Genomic DNA, 19,332 nt, shown 5'->3' with positions numbered 1-19,332 from the left:
CGCTGCTTACAAACGAGGAAGAGTACAAATACTCTATCTTCCTTTGTGGATAGTGAAGGGTGGGTAACGCGGATTTTGTCCCCCTTTGTAATCTGTCATGCCTATCTTTTCTCCCCACTGTTTGTTTGATTGATTGATTGTCAGGGTAGCTCCCTTTTCTTTGATTGTCAGAGTAGCTCCTTTTTGAGGCATTCCCTGTCTGCAAACGGTGAGGGATAGAAATATTCTCTCTCCCTTTACAGATAGTGAAGGATAGGTAGCGCAGACTTTTGTCCCCCTTTGTAATCTGTCGTGCCTATCTTCTCCCCACTGGTTATTTATTTGGATCTAGTTCTCTTGAAGCATTCACTGTCTGCAAACAACGTAGAATAGCAATATTCTGTCTAGCCTTTGCAAGCAGTGAAAAGATAGGTAGTGCGGACCTTTCTCCCCCCTTTTTGTAATCTGTCATGCCTATCTTCTCCCCACTGATTGGTAATTGGTTCTACCCGGACCGTTTATTAGAGGTAGATCATCCGGCTCCACCGGAGGGCACCCCTAATAAAAAGGACATGTATATAGAATACGGATTAGCCGCTATATCTTTCTAGCAAACTAATAAAAAATCACTAAGAAAAACGGAAGAAATCGAACAAAATCAGTAGGCCACTGATGAGATCCTTTTTACCCCGCTAAAATAGAAGTACTAAGAATAGCCCCTTACGAGAAATATGAAACTAGTGGGAGGAGCCAAGTTCGAAGCCGCGATGGACGCAAGGCAGCTCGACTCCTCCGTCCCCGCTGCCCAAACATGTCTGCCCCACCGCCCACCACGCCCAATAACGGCAACATGATACAGATAAAAGTTAACAGATACCTACCCCCATTCCGGAAACTCCCGAAGTGCAGCAGGTCCGCAGCTACGCCCATCCGGAAGACGAGGCCCCCGGCACGTATAGGGCGGGGCCTTGCTGGCAGCCATCGGCCGAAGAGGTCGTTGGGTGGATGGGCCGGAAGCACCTCGGCCACGATGTTGTTGTACTGGCCTTCCCATTCGTCCACCCTGAGGTGGCATCCAGCGAGCCACGGGTGGGGGGGGTGAATGCCTTGCTGATGACCCCCCCCTCTTATTGCCTGGTCCGACCATCACATATACCTGCGCCAGGAGACGGCGTGGGGTGCACTGGGAGGGAGAGGCGGCGCGAACGAGCCTCCCCCACCTCCCCAGGTGGAGGTTCCTCAGCTGCACCCCAGCGCTTCACTCGGCCAGCTGAGATGCACCCGCTCTTACGGCATAGTGCCTCGCTCGGCCAGCTGAGTCTCACCCGCTCTTGCGGCACAGTGCCTCACTCGGCCGGTTGAGTTTCGCCTGCTCTTGCGGCTACAGCGTCTCACCCACCATCCGGCTGAATTGCACCCACTCTTGCGGTACAGCGACAGACGGCTGCCACGGAGCTCACGAAATGGCGGTCGGCTCCACAGACTTGGGTCTGGCCTGCAAGGATGGCTCTGGGCAACCCTGGAACTCGGACGCTTGACTGCTAGGGCATGGGCCCCATTCCCGAAAGCGTCCCCTCAGCCTTGAAGATTCTACAAGAGTCACCGGGGCCCCCGACTCCCGCAGGCTTCCGGTGGGGAGCGACTGCCATGATTGCTCGCGGAATGGCCACGACGTAGCCACGGGATGGTGGTGCTCTCATGCTGACGCCAGCTTCAGTCTGAAACATCCAGAAACACTGTAGACTACCAATTCGATCAGTTCCGGTGGAGCCCCAACATCACCCGGTAGGGAAGAACTTGCCCTCCCCTCTTTGACTGATGGTTCTTGTTGCCTGTCCCTTCTGTTGTCATTTAACTGAACTCTTTGGACTGCCGAAAGGGGTTCTGGTCCGACCGCTGGTTGGTGGAGACATTTTGACTATATTCTGGACCTGCCCGGCCTCGCCCAAAATGGCGCCGGTATAAATGAGACTCGCAACTCCTTGATGTGTACTGGTTGCTCAGCCTTGATATCATGAGATATGTATGCAGTTTTGGAGCACATGGCGGGCGGGGACGGGTACTGATTGAACATTTGGACATCCCTATTGATATTAAGTTCTGATGTATTATTGATTACTGTACTATTGAAAGTTCGAATTAACGTTACTCATGGTACTTGCCCGCAAATGTATATCTAGATAATTTCATTGTAACTGGTCCTGTCGTACCTTGATTATAAAATTAACGTCCACCGATTCCGCAACTGTTAGACACCTTAGTTCCTGCAACCTAATGGCCCGCCCGTTACGTTTTTTCTACAGTGTAAATGTCCCCTCATCATATACGATTCCAGTTTGCTCCGTGGCCGGCCCACGCGGTTGTAGGCCCGTATTTGTATACTGACATTTTTGCAATAAAGAGTTTTCGAAGGAAGTATGGAATCAGCGTCATAACAATCGTCTAGGTTGGTAGGGTTTTTGAATAATGGCTGTTATTCCCAAACAATAGAAGACAGATAATGCAGACCCTTTGCCTGAATTTTGGATTGATTGAAATTTGTATCCGTCCCACCTACCTTTTTCCAGAATTGTTAGAAAATGGTCGACCGTAGCTTAAGGTATCTGCCGAATGTAAGGTGTGGTATTTTGTCCCATAAAATACGACCAATTGAGAAACAAATACACGAAGAGGGAACTCGAATTTAGAGACAAACAAAATGAAACATTTTTGGCATCATAAGAAGGGGAGGATATGTTACACAGAAAAATAATGCGAAAGGGATAGCCAAGATCTGTTGTATCACACGTTCCTGCAGCTAGTCTGATACATGGTAAGTAGAATCTTTTTCGTGTTTGCGCGCGCTGACGTGCTCTGAATGCTGTATCCCCCCCCCTTTTTTTCCTCCTCTGTAGGTTACATCGGAGTTCTGACTGAAGAATGGAGTGGACATGGACCGCACCGTGCTCCATGTAGGGAAAGACATAGACAAGCGCTGTGAGATATTGCATGGAGTGCAGACCATCACTGGGAACGTGAAAAAAAAAATTGTATGGTGTGACTGTGCGTACCTGCCCTGATTGTACGGTATGAATGTGTATGTATTGCATATGCCCGGGTCGTTGGAGAGAACGTCTTTTGTATGACTGAAATGCTGGTCTACCGATCAAGGGGATGGGGAAATAAGCCCGAATATGGTAACTCCTCGTCTGAAGAAACAACTCTCCCTCAGTCCAGGGGTTGGGGATATTGGCATGTTTTAGATTCACCACATAAAAAAAAAAAAAAATAAGAGGTGTACCACTGAACGCCCGACCGATACCCCTCCTCTGTCCCGGTTTTTGATCACCGCCTGCCCAGAGGTTGGAAGGCTCCACCGTGAGTATAAGCACGACTGGACTAATGTCCGACCGGAAAAAGAGGAGTAAGTATTTTTTTTAAATGAGGCCTCCAACAAAATTGCCCAGAAAGGGAGGGGAGTGAAAAGTCCGACCCCACCCCCCCCAAAAAGAATTACGGAGAATACTGAAAATACGCAGCGCGCATAGAAAAAGGAAAGGAAAAGAAAGGTCCCCTTACCCAAAATAGCTCTGTGTCTTCGTCTTAGATTTCTGCGTTTGATGTATGTACTGTCACACCCTATCCGGTATTTGTGTGTACGTGAACGTTGAATTTATGTTTTCCCTCAGCTTGTGTTCTTGTACGTAAACCTGACCCGTGTTGCTCTATGTTGTGTGTGCACCAAGTAGCCTATTATCGTACACGTTTGTCTCTCTCTCTCCCTTGTTTTATGTCGTACGTGTACCAAATAGCCTACTTGATGCGCACGTCTCTCTCTCTCTCTCTCTCTCTCTCCCTCTCTCTCTCTCTCTCTCTCTCTCTCTCTCTTTCTTTCTTTCTTTCTTCCTCGCTGAAGGCCCCTTGCCCTCTTTTAAATAAGTAACGACACTGTACCTCCTCGGTATATGTATAATTGGCTTAAACTCGACAGGGTTCGAACAAATTATCAGAAACAAAACGACCGTATTTGGCCACACTACTACCTCTCCTTTCTGTAAAATGATGGAACTTAATTGGCTGAGAAAGAAAGGACAGGTAAGACGACTGATGTTCCCCAATCTGGCCCTTTTTTTACGGGAACTATACATCAGTGGTTTTTGTTGTTTTAGGGCTCTAACAACCCCACCTCCATCGCTCAGATCGCCCCGCCCATTGCCCAAAAGTAGAACGTCTAAACACTCCCGTTCCTCCAGAATAGTCCCAGTTCTGTACTAGCCGTCCCTGGATATTTTAAGAAATAACTGATGACCTTGTTTTTGAAGATGCATCGCTTAAAACTGATAAAGGTTAACCATTGTCTCCAGCAAGAAAAATGTTTAGCTTGTGTTCCTCCCCGAACAGATACTTGTGAGCCCATGACAATAGCACCTCGCACTTTTTCATAAACTTAGCCGTCCCTGGAGAAAAATATGAATCCACAAGGCTTGTGTTAGAAAGACGAGTCTCTACCGAAGAAGCCGGTTTGAATTTTGATAGACTAGGTAATTGATAGATGTCAGACTTCCTGCCACGTTTGTAAAATACAGGAATAAACACCTAGCCGACCTGATGATGGAAATTTGCAGGAGCACTCGCAAACCTGCGTCACAGCAATGATTTATGAGTTAGTAGCATACACCGATGTAAGAGTTAATAGACATCCACCATAGAGTGACCGATAAACGTTTCCCCATCTACTTGGGGTTGGGAGAGAGAATGAAGTATGTAAACGTCTTCCCTACCAGTTCCCTAAGATTTGTTTTTTACTTATTCAAAGATACCATGCGGTCATCGGAGGAGAGGGGACGGACGTGACGCACAGCCTGGCTGCGGATCGTGGAACATCTATGGCCTCGACCAAGGGGGAGCAACGGAGCAAAGAGATGCGGGACGAGGCACCCTTCTCAGCATGGAAAGTGATAAAAAGAAGGGCTATCCAGAAGCCTCCTGCTCATTGATCAGTTCGTGCCTGAAGTCCCAGCCTGTCGATCCCGATTGATGGGCTCATTGCTAAAAGATTCCGCTCTCCTTGGTCCGCTTTGATCCGATCCCACTCCACCCCCTCTTCCCTCGGCCTCCCAAAGCACGCCCATACCACCCCCTTTTTATATGGGATTTTTGAACTTGGCGAAAGAAGAACAAAATGCAGGTACCCCATCTAAAGGTACCTATGATAAAATTAGTTAGGGAACAGGACAAAACAGGACTGAGATCCGAGAGCAAAGAATGGTCACACCCCGCAACGCGAAATCTGAATTAAGAGCTGGACGCATAGCTCCACCGCCGGTGCTCAATAGCGCCAACGAAAGAAGAAGAACCATGAGAGCCTACCAGTGATGGCTCGCTGTAATAAGACACTGGAGAGACGAACCTTTTTTGAACATTGCCACCCCTTGCCTGTCCCTTGTATTGACTACAATTCCTCTCCCAACCACTTCGTATTGAATATCACACAATTGAGCTTTTCGAAACACTGCATCGGTCACTTTCAACTGTACATGAATAACTAAGAAGGCGTTAACTACGATTGTAAAATACCAGTTATACACATGAGCATGCTGTTTAGTTTTGATCCCCAGGGAGTCCAGGCCTCAAGTGATAACAGCCCTTATTCTGTCAGAACATTTTTATGACGTCATGTTTGTATTCGAACGAATTTTCTACATCATCTAAATAATGTCCCCGTCTCCAAGGTCTGACGTATGGCGCAGCTGATATAATTTTGTATGCGCTACCTCCCCGCCTCTCACATCAACTACATATAATTATGAACAATCCTGTCAAGAATATTTCTGTCCGTCCTAAGACTCTGTATTATGAAGAGAGAACGCATGAAATCATTTACGATGTTGAGGTTAAGAATTTAATGAAGGTGGATGTCAGCTAGGCAAGCTGGCTAGATATGTTGAAAAGGGAGGACTGTTAAAATCTGGTTTGCGATGTCAACATAATCGGCGCCACCTTGTCCCCACTCAGGCCCGTACGCTCTAGTAAGCAGCAGCCATTTTGACAGCCATGGCCCCTCTGCCCCTCGCCAATCACCAGCGCGTTCCCCTGGCGCTGCGAACACCCCCCCGCACCCTCTGACCACCCCCCGCTCTCTCATGCATGGACCCCCCCCCCCCAGCGCGACCCTTCCTCGGAATCGCATTTCACCCCCCCCTCCGGCCAACACCTCCCCGTTCTTTGATGAACCCCCCTTCCTCTGCCCTACCCCGCTCCCAAGCCACCACCTGGCCCTGCAGCTGCCGTTTATTGGCCCCCTTCCTGTAAGCAGTTGCCCCGATTCAAAGAATCTCCGACTAATCAAAGGCCTCCCACCCCATGCGACCCGATCAGATACTCCGCTCCAGGAACCGACACAGTATCCTGTTGTGGAATAGCCGTCACTTACTGTAGATATGTGTGGGAACGAGCTTGAAGTGGGGATTCCAAGGATGTCTTTCCGTACATCAAAGCCTTAACAAGAATGTGCCACATGTAATAAAGCTATAAACCTATGTATAAAAGGCCAGGCCTCAGAGATGCAGTTAGAGCACCTCGAGAAGATTCCCTGTTGGTCTGATCTGACGTGTTCTCCTCCGGAGAGAATAAACCTTTGTTTCCTGCATTCCAGTCTCCAGCGCCTGCCTCTTCATTGAATTATACTTTGTGGGATAAGAGGCGACATCGCCGAGCAATACTTAAAGTTATTTCGTTCGTTGATTGCCTTCCTGCTTTACATACACACCTCCATTCACTCATCTACACTGGTTTGGCTCCTCACCCACACGGCACCAAACGGCAATTTGGAATAAAAGATCTCCGCCAAAGAGGCCCTCATAGGGAGCCATCAGGTATTGCAGCTCCGTCCTGACAAGGAGCAGCCCATATGATGAAGCATGACACCCAGCCGGGTGTGTGGGGGCCCTAAATTCCAAGATGAGGAATGAGGAATCCCTATCCTCCTACATCTCATGACCATGCAAAACTGGTTCCCCTAGTTTTCCCTTGTCTCGTAATTAGGAACAGTATACTTTCTGTATCTTGGCCATATTAAAGTGGTCGTAACCAGAGGAAAACAAAGTTCAAATACCCAATTTTTTAAATAATATATATGTGTTACATTTCAAGTAGAATTCGTGTTTTTTTATGACCCCCTTGTTGGCCATTGCCTACAGTTCAGGCTGTATTCACGAGCACTATAATTGCAATAAATGGAGGGAATGACCCACAAGTCCTGCAGACATGTCCCCTCGGTGCTGTGCAGATGAACAGCCATGGCACGTTGCCTGCAAGCAGTGACCTGTGGGTCCTGGAGACAAGCCATTACCACTTGTCAGGTTGCACGACCAGGCACCACACATGCCCTTTGACACGGCCTGTGTTCTGTTCTGTGGCCAAAGTACCTGCAGGCCATGACGTAATATCCATGCTCAGTAGGCCCAAGGCACATAGCATGTACTTTGGCCACGTCCTGTACAAAGACCCTAGGTAACAGTACTCAGTGGGCATGGCGTATCACTATTCACAATTGGAACTCAGTGCTCGGCAATACTCAGTCCTCCTGTCTACAGTAAAGTTGTATTAGAGCTGCATATGGGAAATGGCTGTCGCCCAAGCCCAGTATGCGGTCATTCCGACACCAGTACTGACAGCGCATTGTGCCAGACCGTTCCCTGCGGCTATAAGCCACAACACTTTCCCCTTTGCCTTGTGTCACCAAGAATGTGGAAATCCTTATTTCTATACCCTGTGTGCAGTCCACTGCTTGTAGGGTATGGCCTGCTGCCATGGACACTGCACACAAGGCCTGACCTGTTTCCATGCCCAGCAGGTTAGCGTACAGGACATGGTCATGTACCATCTTTCTGCCAAAAGTACCTGCCCAGTGAGACCCAGAGTTGCGTTCAATGGGCAATGTGCAAAAACAATATATATGCAACATATGAAAAGTATCTCTTTTGGAAAGCCACTCTGTGCAATGCCTTTCCTGCAGAAGCAGCAAGCCATGGTCTGCTGTCATGCCCAGCAGGCACGAGGCACAGTCCATGGTATTTGGACTTGATCTAGAGACATGTGTAAAGTTGCATATAAAACCCATTAGCATGTGATGATAATATGCAACTATCACATTGCTTAATAAATATAATAGATTTGAAAACTTGTAGAGCGCCCTGTGGCCCTCAAAGGTATCCTGGTGTAAAACTGACACTATGGAAAAGAAGACAGGAAAGAGAACTATGCAGACATATTGGAAAAATCCAGGATTCAACAACTTACGAAAGGTGAGACAGGACTTTCTCAAAGCATCTGGAAGAAATTAATGATCTAGGAGTGATAAAGGAATTATTTGCTTGATAACTTTATTTCGGTCAACGACCATAAAAGCACAGATAAAATATGTACATACAATAAAATACAAAAATAATTAAGAGCCAGCAGCTAAAACGTTATTAAACAATCAGTTATCAGCAAAGAATGGCCAACGTTAAAATTAGACACAATTAATCAGAGTGGACCTTCTACGCCACATACCGTGCAAAAAGCGGGAGACCGAAAACACGATGAGAGGGGATGTATCATATTTTAAAATTCTGACGACTTGAGCACAATGTTTTAGTCTCAAATTTCTACATAGTGGTACCAGCCAAGCTCTCCGGATTGCGCTATAAGCAGGGCAAAAGAACAAAACATGGGCAATGTCTTCTTTACTATTATTGCAGACAGGGAAGATTCCCTCCTCTTGACCTGTCCATTTGCAGGTTAGTGTCCCAAGCGGCAGGCAACCGTGCCTTAGTTGTGTATATAGTTTTCTTGCAGGCGGAGGTTCTATTAGATCCAAAAATTCCTCCCTTCTGGGCACGAGTTTTACCTGCAAAAATTCCGAAGACAACCTGCCCATACTTGGCAAGCGGTGCAGCAAACTTAGGTTGTGGTGCCTCAAAGAGGCCAGCAGCTCAGTTCTCCGCACCACTGGACAACTCTCCGCCGGGGTCTCCCAGATTTGGGGCATTTCTATTCTATAGGCAATAGTTTTGATGTGGAGCAACCAGGGTATTTTCTTACTCTTCAACGACCCCCAGACAGCAGCAAACTCCACTCTGTAGTCCGCCAGCTCAGGTACTGTCCAGAGCCTTCTCCAGTACAAGAGGGGTCGGGCCCCTAATAGTTCAGAGATGGGCTCCACACCTAGATCAAATCTCAAGGGTATGAGCGGGTGCTTTGAGGTAGACCAATCAGATTCCTCAAAAAGGCCCGTTCAACCCTGAGAAGGCTTGCTATGCTCGAATGTCCCCAAAGTTCTGCACCGTAGGTTACAGCAGGTCTAGCTTGAACACTATAGATTTCGAGCGCTGGGGAGACTGGCTTAAAATGCGTTGTCCGCTGAAACTTACCTATGCCCCCTAGTATCTGTGAGAGCTTTAGGGTGGATTTGGCTACCTGGGGGCCCCAACCAAAGTCCTAGGTCAAAGTGACCCCCAGGTATACAAAGGTTCTCACCCTTTCGAGCAGGGTGCAGTTTAATGTAGGGCTAGGGCGAGTGCGTTTCGGGGGACCAAAGATCATAAATTTCGTTTTCTCTAAATTAATCTCGAGTCCCCGCGAGGCGCAGAATGAAACAAAAACGTTCAGAACCCGCTGGATGCCTGTTGATGTTCGCGACAACAGTAGGGTGTCGTCTGCGAACATCAGAGCAGGCACCCGACCTGACGCCATCTAGTTCCCCCACCAGGCCATTTATATAAAGACTAAAGAGCGTAGGGGCCAGGGCGCAGCCCTGGCGTACACCTCTGGTTACAGGGAAACGTGCAGATAGTTCCCCGTTCTTCCCGCACCTCACCCGGGCATAGTTCCCTTCATGAAACCGCTTCAAGACCTCCAATAGGTAGGGGGGAAGGCCAAGGTCTTTAAGGACCCTCCATAAACTCTCCCTCGGCACAAGGTCGAAAGCGGCACGCAGGTCAACGAACACCAGGTAGAGGCTGCCACCCTCGACACTTACGGTCTTCCAGAAAAGGACCTGCAGCCTAAAGAGTAAGTCCGTAGTCGAGATCCCTGATCTAAAGCCGGCCTGGAAGGTAGTCATAACTTCATACTCCTCCGCCCATCCCAATATTCTGTCCAGGAGTATCCGGCCCATCAGTTTCTGGGTAGTATCCAGGAGACTGATTGGTCTATAATTTGCCGGATCCAAAGGGCTCCCCTTCTTAAAAATGGGGACGATCTCGGCCCCCGCCCAGGTGTCAGGTATTTTTGCCCCCAGTAGGACTGCATTAAACAGTACAGTTAGGTACGGGGCCCAGATCTTTGGCTGAGAACGGAAAAGGTCACCCGGTACCCTATCGAGGCCTGGCGCTTTGTTAGGGAGTTGTCTAATAATTGCAGTCTCCACCTCCTTAGCTGAGATACTCTCACCATTTCTCAGGGCCATCCTCGCCTCGGCGTCCCTATGGTCTATCCGGTCTCCCATGCCCGAGGCCCCCCGCAGTCGACACTCGTGGGGGGGGTCTTGGGCAGGAGAAATCCAGGAGGGACCATCTAACTCTAATATCCCAGACCTATCTAAATAGTCACTATAGCCGGTCACAGGGCTAGTATAGAGTGCAGAGAAATGCGCCTCCCACACTGAGGGGGGGATATTTGGTAGAGGGATCCCCCCACCATCATTGGCATTGGAATTTACTAATGCCCAGAATAGTTTGGCATCTTTAGTCACAAGGGCACCTCTGAGTTCTTCCCACCTGTCTTCTTCCCACTCTCTTTTGCCCCTGATCAGCTCCTTTTTGTAGGACAGTCTGGCTGCCCTAATATTCGCTCTGTCCTTTGCCTTAATTGCCGCAAGGAGCTCCTTTTTTGAGTTCCTGCATGCATCATTAAACCAGGGGTGTGTTTTTGGGACATGCTTCTTAATTCTACTAATGGGGTAAAACACATCCCCTAGTACCTCAACTAGCTGTTTGTGCGTATCTAGTGCCTGATGCCAACCAGGCGAGTCCCCCATCTGCTCTATAAAGGGAATAGCGAGTTGGTAAATTTTGGCAATCTTCGAGGTTGAATCTACAAGGTGGGGCCACTTAACCCTCCGTCTGTTGTTGGTCAGCGTGAGAGGAAGTGTCATCGTGGCCGGTATGCGATCAGAGGTGGTCAATCCAAATGACCCTGGTTTAAAAGTTACTACCAGGGCATTGTGATCGCTGTCCTGTCTTTGAATAACCCTAAATTCTTTTAGCTTATCCCAATTTTTAGCATCCACCATTAATTAGTCAATGATGGTTGTTTTGTTTGCCCGATTAAAAGTTGCCATTGCTGGGCGGTCAGGGTCCAATCTCCCATTGCACGCCCGCAGGGATGTTGCAAGTGAGAAACATTTTATTTGGAGCACAAGTGGTGTCCATGCCCTGACAGGGGCAATATTCGGGTCCGGGATATGCCATAATGCATCTACCTCGTCTTGGTCACCCAGTTCAAGACTACCCAGAGGTTCAAATTGGCAGTTAAAATCCCCTCCGAGGATTATTGAGATAGAGGGGTCTAGCCCTTGGATGAAAGAATTCAGTGCTGTAAATGTAGCTGATTCCTGGCCGTTGCTAGATGGCCTCGAGTAGGTGTTTATTATTGCTACTAGGAGTTGGCTTGGGGGTTCTATTAAGATACATTGGATATCCGGGGAGTTTGTTTGGAGTTTAGTTGCTTGGATTCCCAGGTGAGTTCCTATCCAAATTGATAGCCCGCCCGACGGGCGACCTCTGCCTGTAGATACTGCCAAGATGTCAAACGTTGCAAAGGTCGCACTCGAGCTCTCTTCTAATGCCCAGGTCTCTTGCATCAGGCAGATGTCATATGCTGCCATAAAGGTGGCCCACTCGGGAGTAAGCAGCTTGTTTTTCAGCCCGGCTATATTCCAGGAGACCAACTTTAGGCATCCTTCTTCTGAGCTATCTAATCCTTCAACTTCCCTAATCCCCCTATTGCTAATCCTTTCCCTTACTGTGTTGACAGCTTTTGGAGCCTCCCTCAGCATTTGTGGGAGAATATTTTCCTCTGTTGCCCCTGAACCTCTGTGTATTATATTTGTTATCGATAGCCTCCTCTCTGTGTTCTCAATAGCATTAACCACAACACCAATGGTCTGTTGAAGCATTTTATCGATAGCCGTTAGAGTTGGTAGAGGTTGCGGTTCAGCTGCCAACAGCTTGGTGTGTGGTCGTGTCGCAGGGGCTATAGTTTTATTTACCCGTTTGGTCATTTTGGAAGTGGGACGTTTCAAAGTCAGTAATTACTAGAATATATATAACGATCAAACGCCCCACCTCAGGGTCTCCCACTACGTTGCTAGGGCACTATATACAACAAAAAGCTTTAGTCCAAATGGAAACAGTACCTTTGTGAACTTCAGTGGGAAATGAAAGGGGGGGTGGCCCGTCCCGTCCTCTTCCGTCCCCTGACGGCCACAGACGGCCCGCCCTCTGCCCGCGCACGTCCCGCGGGACGGGAGGCGTTCCGCTCTTTGTTGGCGCCTCGGGGCGCTGTGTCTGACGTCCCAGGTGCGCCTGTGCCACTGGGGCTCCTGGGAGTTGTGGTCTTCGCTGGCCGTTTCCCTCACGGCGTTCTGGAGCGGAGAAGGGAGCTGGCTGCTGGTCAAACCGTTCCTGTCACGGCGGTGAGTGTAGTGCTTTGCCCCCACAGAGCGCTCGGCGCTCCGCTCTTTGTTGGCGCCTCAGGGCGCTGTGTCTGACGTCCCAGGTGCGCCTCTGCCACTGGGGCACCTGGGAGTTGTGGTCTTCGCTGGCCGTTTCCCTCACGGTGTTCTGGAGCGGAGAAGGGAGCTGGCTGCTGGTCAAGCCGTTCCCGTCACGGCGGTGAGTGTAGTGCTTCAATAATACAAATCTACTGTTGTTCGCAACTTTTAGGTCCTGGCCTTACTATTACACACTTAAAAGGAAAGATAAATGGGGCACGACAGTGTCTCACCACTAAGGTGTGTGGCGTAGTAGATGTCAGCAGTGTAGCCCAGCCCAGATCGGCCTCTGGCAGCCCCTGTCGGGCGCTGCGGGTATCTCGGTGTGTCTTTGTAGGCGCCTCCTGGCGCTGTGGCAGTAGTGGTATCAGCAAGGGAGTCTGGGGAGTGTAGTCAAGCACTCTCCCAGCACTCTCCGGCTTCCCGTGAAAATCACCCGGACTTTGTCCTCCTCAGGGCACCACAACCAGCAGGTAGGCTTCCCACCAAGTCTCTGCAAATATCCACCATGAAGCCTCGACTGCAGCTCCTCCGTGCGCGCAGGCCGTTTCAGGCAACAACACTGAAGCAAAGCCGCCGTGAGGTCCCGCCCCTTAAAACACACAGGTGAGACCGATTGCCCTCGCTCCTCTGTCACAGATATCGAGAATCATTAGTCACACAAAAAGATTCTGTGTGCCATTTGTCCTCCACTGGGCGATTGAATGGTGCTCTGAGTAGGTTCATGTCAAAGGAATTATTAATATTGCTGTTTCTTTTAATGTATTTTATATTAAATTATTGTATTTTTGTATGTCCGGAAGGAGTAACTTTGGATTACTTTTATGGGAATCTTGTATTTTGCACTTAATAAGGAATGAATTCTAATGATCTTATGGATATTGTTTTAAAATGTAAATGTCTTTTATGATTATGTAATCGAATAAAGACTATTTGAATTGAATTGATAAAGGAATTGATTAACACCCAGAGCAGGAGCTAGTTACAGCAGGAATGGTGAAACGGGCATATGAAGAACAAAATGGTTGTGTCAACAAATAAAGGATTATAGAAAAACTGTGCTGCGCCCATTGATTGTCCACTGAACAATAGAAAAGGCTACAAAGATAGAGCGGGGGCAAGAGGCAGTCAGGGAACTTTGACCAAATAGCTGGAACAGAGCGATACAACCCTAGATGGGCTGAAGAGTGCTGAATTAGTTGCAGCCTGGCTGTGTCATATTTAGGAAGACCCAAATACAAGAAATTCCCATCATCAAGTCCAGAGCACCATGGCAGCTTGGATAACCCTTTATTGGGATGGAATTTGAAGCGAGATAGGATTTTCTTCAACGCCTTGGCCCACAGAAGTAGGTTTGCTTATTTATGGCATCGGGGATAATTCACTATCAAAAACGAAGCTGGGATGGGGGGCTGGATGGGGGCAGCATTCATAGGATCAAAGCTGTAGGGCCGCTGACCACCAGGACCTCAGACTTGGCTACTGGATCTCTCACTCAGCGAGTCACACAGTCAAAACCTGAGGGTCTGCGTTAGACATGTCAGGGTGGTCACAGCAGGAGCAGGAAATTAAAGCAACAGAACCAATCAGCGCCATGTATATATAAATGCGCAAGAGTGGGGCTATCCGACGACCCTTAAAGGAGCTCCTCATTTAATTCTATAAAATGAAGCCTGAAAGTAAATAGGGACGCTGCCTGCCCTGGAAACAGCACGTGCAGAACAGCGCTCAATCCCTCGAAGGGAACAGAAAGATGCAGTGAGAGAGTAAAAAGCTGCTAAAAGGTCAAAGACCACCATGCCTGTCCTACTCGGGGCCACGCAGAGATCTTGCAGAGGGGCTTTAAGAACTGCACCTCCCTTGCTGAGGAACAAGCAGGCTTGGCAGATCTTCAGTGTAACCTTAACTGGGTCGAGATGACATCTACGGTGGTGCAGCACAATACCGCAATATTCATTTTACTTGACATTTATATAGCTCGCTTTTGCAACTTACTGGGCCTCGCAGCGCTCGAACTCGCTCGTGAATTTAATTTTTCAAAGTTTTAAATGGGACAGTACAAACAGTTGCCATTTGCAGAGCTTAGATGCGGCAAAACTTTGGGAATAAAAGCCCCAGAAATCTCCGTGGCGCTTCTCTCCTTTATTGTTACAGGTGTTTTGGAATATCGTACAATTATGCATGTTTTGATGTTGTAGCCTTTATGTCTCTGTGGGAATTAGTTCCGCGGGTTACTCTTACTCTGCCCGTCTAACTTCCAGCCCTCCAGACCCCCCTCCCCCCCTCCCTCCTCCGAGCATGTGGGGTGGGATGCTGCTGCTCAGGGCGGCGTGATGTTTTGTTCTATTCAATGATGTGAAGGGATTTGGTTTCATTCTGAGGCATCAATGCCGCGGCCCGAGGGCTCGGCCCAAGGACACTTGTTGCAGAGCCCGAGCTCCTGCTCTGGATGGAAGAGGCGACCTGGGGCGTTGTCGAATAAAAGGCTGGATCAATCCTGTGATTCTGGGCAAATCACGTCATCTCTTTGTGCCTAAAAAACATGGACGTGTCCTCCTTGTGTAATGCAAAGCGCTTTTAGTCGAGTTCGCGCTATGTACAACTGAAAGCCCGCACCCCTCCCTTTGCACTCACCATTCACCCCTCCCCCTTGCGTTTTATTCCAGCCCTTCCCCCTCCTTCTTTGTCTTTCTCCCCACACCCCGGATACCCTCCATCTGTCAGTCTGAGCATGGCTCCATCTGCCACTATTCGAGGGACGAGATCCCAGACGCCCCTCCCCTCTCTGCTCAGAGCAGGCAGCACTGGTCTTGCTTTCGTTCCACGCAGTTGTCACTTGTGCGTGTTTCCCGCCTGTCTTTCAAACTGCTGTAACTAGCGCAGTACAGTGTAACCCATGTGTTTTGCGCATGCGTGCTAGCCCTGTGTTTCTTGTTTCACCCGTGTGCCGCCTCTGTATTTGCGGCTCCTCTCTGGGGAAGTGGGTGTGTTGTGGTGGTGTGTGTTTCTCATGTGTACGTCACCCGTGCGTAGGACTACCAGCTGACTCAATGTCCTCATGATTATTAATATTTTCTCATTTCGGGGATTTCCTTTCACTAATCGTATTTAGAGAGGTGGTAGCTGGACTACAGTGTATGTTTGTTGTTTAGTGCGAACTTGAACCGAAGGTATCCTTCAGTACTCTTGTCTTAACTGCGCGCGCCCCAGTCATAACTTGTGATATGCATAGCTACCCCCCATACTATGAGACAGGATACAGCGGGGCAGATTTACAAGCCCCTTGTGCCTCTTTTACGCCAACGTTGCGTCATTTTTGTGACGCAGTGGCGACGCAAACCAGCACCATGCTGCAGGGTATATATAACGTGATGCATCTGGGAGATGCGTCACGTTGTAAAGCCCTGCGCCAGAAGTAGGCGTTCCTGCGGGGAGGTGTTCCGCCGCCGCAGGAACGCCTCCTAAAAGTGGCTGAGTGAAATATACAAGATTTCACTCAGTCACTTTTGAGCCCATGCTGCGTCAAAACCTGCGCCTGCTTGAAGCAGGTGTAAGGATTGACGCAGCATTGTAAAGATAGAGCACCCCAGAGCCTTGCTGGAGCTGCGTTACGCTTGCGACCCAACTCCAGCAATGCGTCACCTTTACGGCACAGATGCGTCACGCATCTGTCCGTTTTTTGCCCCATGGTGCGCCGCATTGTAAATGCGGCGCATCCATGGTGGCGGAGCCGTGACGCACAATAGCCGTGACGCACAATAACTGGCGCATCCCTGCTCATATGTAGGGATGCGCCAGTTTTTGTAAATCTGCCCCATAAACTTCAGCAAAAAATCTCAGTGGCATGTAAGGGGCGAGCAACCTCCTGACATGCCAGGCCTCGTGTGGAAGGCAAGAGTGGTAAAGAAAAAGGAGGGCTGTATATTACGCATGCGTACTACTGGAGGGCTGTATATTACGCATGCGTACTACTGGAGGGCTGCAGGCGGGGCTCCAGTGTCCCCAATGTTGGGAAAGTGTTGGTTAGGTCTGAGTGACGCAGCTTGTGCCAATAAATTGTGCTGCGCCACTAGCGTAGACTGTGGAGACGGTGTATATTTAGTCACCCGCATTACCGTGTCTTGCATGTGTTTACTGCCTCCGCCCGCCAACACCTCAGGCTGGTAATGACTGGGATGCGGACAATTAGGGCTAGGAGCAATGCAAATTCCAGGAAGTAATCGTGGCATACCCTCCCTTGTCTTGGTGAGAAGTACCCAAGCTAAAACGACCTTCAACTTTGAGAAGATGAAAAGAGCAACAACACTTACTAACACCACTTACTAGAGTACTTAGTGGATTTAGTATAAATAAGAAACATATTCCATGACTGTATTGAAGTGAGAACCCCTTCGCCAAAGTTCCTTCCATCATGTGCAAAACCATTCTGTCTCTATTGGCAAACAAAATTGCCTACAGAAGCCCAGGTGGCAACTCTACAAATCGATGTGAGTGACTCCCTGAATTTATATATATATATATATATATATATATATATATATATATATATATATATATATATATATATATATATATATATATATATATATATATATATATATATATATATATATATATATATATGTATATGTATGTATCTTGCCTGTGTGGCAAAGTTGTGCATTGTATGTACCTAAAAATAACCCGGTACTTACCTGCATTGTAAAGATTACGTGGTAAAGGTGCCAAGTGGTAAAGACTGCAAGGTAAAGCTAACATGCAATCAAAAAAGCCTTCTTAACACCAAACAAATGCCATCATTTTTCCTCTTGGGAAGAAGAGGATGTAAAATACGGATTCGACAATCTCTTGAGCTACATTTGAGGTTGAAACAATAGGTTGTCTATGTAGAGACCCTACAGGATTTCTGGACAACTTCAGCTAAATAAGAAGTTATCCATTTTTTTTCTAATAGCCTCCTATCAATTTCCAAGCCAAAAGCATTAGTCTCCTTGGAACTAAGCTTTCAGAGAATATAAATAGAATTAACTCACCTAGGTTTCCTAATATTGCCATATTGACGTTCTTTGAAGAAGGGGAACATAAGACCTCCTCAGCCAAAATGCAACTACCATAAGCATCTTTTTGTTTTGCCTTAGACAAGCTAACAACTTTGGAACCAATAGAAAAGGCGAGAAGGCATGTACTAGTCTTTGAGGCCGCTTTAGTATCAAAACATCCACCCACGTGCTCCTTCCACCTGATACTGGGAACAGAATATGGGATGTTGAGTGTTGTTTGGGGGCGCAAACAGATGCAGGAACCGAGACCCAACAACTGACAAATTTCTTGGAAAAAAAACAGTGGGCCCAGGGAATAATTCTGGTAAAACGGGGACATTTTGCTTTGGCAGTCTGCCCTGGCATCGTTTGAAAGTTTCACAGAAGCTTTTAGGAACAGGAACTATTTCTCTGACCAAACCCCCAACCATGCTGCCACTAGTATCGGTAATCGAAAATGTGCCTTTCCCTAATGGCCTTTCTATGTCATAGACATCATATTGTATGATCTCATTAAAACATGATGGCCTTGAATCTACAGGAGACAAAAACAAAGCACTTTGAACACTGCTGTCAGCTCTCTCCAATCCAAGGACCCCTGGCTGTCCGCTCAGGGCCAATGTGTTGTCAGACTCCCAGTTCTACCTTAGGAATGACTGGACTTAATGCTTCTGTCTCGCCAACCTTGTGCTCTGAAGAGGTTAGAAGGTAACTCCTGAGGAACCTGGGAAAGGGGAATTGGGATAGACACACATGACACCCTCTCTTGGTCCTGCTTTGGACTTGGCTCATTCGTTTGAGTCCTGAAGAAAGTAAACAAGCAACACTTACTATATAGTCACCTGAGCAGAACTTATCTAGAATTTGGGGTATTATACACATTTTAGAGTTGGGTAACACTCTGTATCTATGTGTGCTTGTGGATACAAGTGATTCACTTGTAACATGTAATATGAATGTTAGTATCTGTTCAGCGGTGTAATGTCATACATACGCAGAAGGATAATCCTTCAACTACCTTGAATAATATCAAATACAGTTTACGATAAATACTGAACCAAGTGAAGATTATCTCTCCACAACCAAAAATGTTGTCTTAGCTCAATAGATCAGTCATTAAACAATACCGCTTTTAAAGAAATTTCCAAATACATACAAACTCAGATGGTAACGCTCCAGCAGCAATAAGTTCCATGGATGGGATGCAGCTGATAAAACAAAGATCATTTTCCAAAGATGGTTAGATGGTTGTAGTACAATTCAGTCTGAAACTGAGCGAGATATGACCAGACAAAAAACTTGATACACTAGAGTTCAGAAATGTCTGAAACATTCTACTTCATATTTCTTTGGTATGCGATTATCACTAAAGTGGAGGCCATCTTAGTTTTTAGAAAGATACACCACACCTATCAGCTTCCATCTTGGAAGTGTAGAACGTTACTAAGGGCCAGATTTAGGTAGCCAAATACCGGTCGGTAACGGCCGATTTCGGCCGTTACCGACCGGTATTTGGCTTTTGACATGTAGGTGGGTCGAAATTTACAGAATCGGTATATTTACCGATTCGGTAAA

This window comes from Lissotriton helveticus, chromosome 3_1 (genome assembly GCF_964261635.1).
Source record: "Lissotriton helveticus chromosome 3_1, aLisHel1.1, whole genome shotgun sequence".
NCBI lineage: Eukaryota > Metazoa > Chordata > Amphibia > Caudata > Salamandridae > Lissotriton > Lissotriton helveticus.
Note: the sequence above shows the minus strand (reverse complement) of the source record.